The sequence below is a fragment of the Echinops telfairi genome, unplaced genomic scaffold, assembly GCF_000313985.2.
Source record: "Echinops telfairi isolate 266 unplaced genomic scaffold, ASM31398v2 ScPeMD7_43;HRSCAF=161, whole genome shotgun sequence".
NCBI lineage: Eukaryota > Metazoa > Chordata > Mammalia > Afrosoricida > Tenrecidae > Echinops > Echinops telfairi.
This window is the reverse complement of record NW_022103941.1, coordinates 537,025-539,434: the sequence shown is the minus strand read 5'-3', so window position 1 is coordinate 539,434 and position 2,410 is coordinate 537,025. Positions and strand designations below refer to the sequence as shown.

The window sequence follows — 2,410 nt, the reverse complement described above, 5'->3', positions numbered from 1 at the left end:
ATTTGCTCTCGTGTGCTCAAATCAGACATGTCCCTTTCCCTGAGCTGCAGCTTCAGTGCTGTCCTCTGAAATATATTATTCTGTGGGTCAGGACAGGTGTCCACATAGTTTGGATTAGGGCAGGCCACTCAGACCAGGCTAACTTTTATAGAGTTTAATTGTCATCCAAGACATCTATTCCAGTGAAGTTCAGACCATTGTCTTTTTCCTTCTTAATGGCAACTCTCTTTCTCAAAATATGATGTTTGTTGTTGTTTTCAATGTTATTAAATTGACATAATTTAGAATTGCATTGTTCATATAGTGTTGTAGACAACTACTGAACCCTACTGAGTGCAGGGGAAAACAATAGCAGACAGTAGAAATGGGCATACCTAAGTGCTAATCAAATTTTATTCACAATAAAGGTCCTGGACCATGAGCCATATCCTGTTAACCAAAACCCTAAACTGAAGGTCTGTGTAAGTAAGAGATGATCTTCTGTTTCTTTTTTTTTTAACAGGTTTATTGGAATTTCATCCACATTATAATATAATTCAGTCATATAAAGAAGAGTCATACAATCATTGTCACTATCATTTCAAAATGTTTCTTCTTTCTTGCATTCATTGTTATTCATGTAATTACAATTTTAATTTGGCAAAATATACACAATAAATATTTCTCCAGTTCAAACAAACAAACAAAAAATTTCTCCAGTTCAACAACTATTACATGTACAAATCAGTGTCTTTGATTATACTCTTCATGCTTTACAATCATTATTGGTATCCTTTTCCAAATTATCCCACCAACATTAATATAGCTCAATGCCCCCTAAGGAACAACCCTTTCTCCTTCACCCATGGTAACCACTGGTCAAGTTTTGTTTATTTTTTAAAGTAGTTTTCTTGATATAATATCCACATAGCATACATTTACATAGTTAAATCACTTTTTTAAAGAGTTGTATATATACGAATATATACATATATAACATTATAATCGATTCTAATGTACCCTCCCACTGACCACAATCATTGTTTGCTCCCTAAATCACCTCACCCTCCCTCCTACTCCATGCCCCACGCACCCCATAAACCGTTATATCAGTTATTGTCTCTATGCATCCACTCTTTCTGTGCATTACAAACTTGGAAACCAATTACAAACACTAGAAAATAAAAACAAAACAGCAAGAAGAAATAATAACGACAAAAAAATTAAAATAAAGAGTAAGAAAGAAAAGACCACCTTCAGTATTTAAAAAAATCAGACAAAAAATTTCTGTAGTGGAACAATTGAGAAATATTTGACCCTAGAGCAAATCTTGGTTGGGTCAAGAGATAAGTCAACTGGCCAAGTATCATATGCCATGGTCCAATGTACCATGATCAAATTTAGCTTTTGTCTGAAAGTAAAGCTTTTGAAGTCCCACTTTATCTAGATAGACCTGTAGCACAGTATTTTTTAAAATCTATGTTTTTCAGTTCTCTGGTGCAAGATATTCTGCACCTGGGTGTTCTCAGACCTTGACTAAATAGCATGAATTGCAAGAAATTCGCGTTTTGTTTCAGTTAGATCTTCAAAATAAGCTTTTGTTTTCACTGTATTTTTTGGAGTGTAGATTAGTATAATCATCCCTCATTTGAAAAAAGAGCCCAAGTAGAGGCATTCAATCTTCTTTGTAATCAGAAAAATTGCAGGAGACCTACAGCTAATCCAAATCACCCACCAGTCTTTTGTGCGACCATAGCTTTATACTCTTCTTCAGTGGGAAACGTGCAATTGTCCCTCCAAGTATAATTTTCTAGGCCTTGTCCCTGATGGAGTTTTAAAAGATGGTGGGTAAAAAGTGTCACTGTGTCTGAGTGAATGATCAAGGGTCAAGTCTTTCCAAACCAATAAAATATACATAATTAGCAAAGTGATGACAAATGGAATTTTGCTGATACTGTGAGCCACTGTCAAGCCACGTCCAAGATCTGAGTTGTCTTTGATATCATCAATGAGCAAACTGGCTTTATGCAACTCTTCTGTCACTTCAATGATAACCTATAGCTTGTCTTCTGAAACTTTCAGCCAATGATTAACAGCTTGTAAAAGCTTGGTTCTTACTTGTTTACCTGGTAACTGAAGTAAGTACTTGCAAGATTCTAGAATATTTCATTGGACTGTTTCTTGAGTTGTCTCCACTGTTTTTAAATTTCATAGCAGATGGTTTAACGTGGGTATCATGACTTGCTCGGTACAGGTGTGGAAGTAGCTGTGCCCAGGATTAAGTTCTCACGTGACAGTTCAGACCACAGTTCCCTCTGATGTCAACTTGAATCCCTCCCCTACTTCCTACAATTCTCCACCTTCAGGTTCCAGGCACACCGCCTTACTCAGTGTAAGAAAATACATCATTCTGGTCACCAATGTAATTATT

At 35.9% G+C, this 2,410-nt stretch overlaps 1 pseudogene; it reads right to left on the bottom strand.

The window, feature by feature from the left end:
- Positions 1-1,418: 1,418 nt before the first annotated feature.
- LOC105979915 overlaps positions 1,419-2,410 on the bottom strand; it is a 5,644-nt pseudogene continuing 4,652 nt past the window's right edge.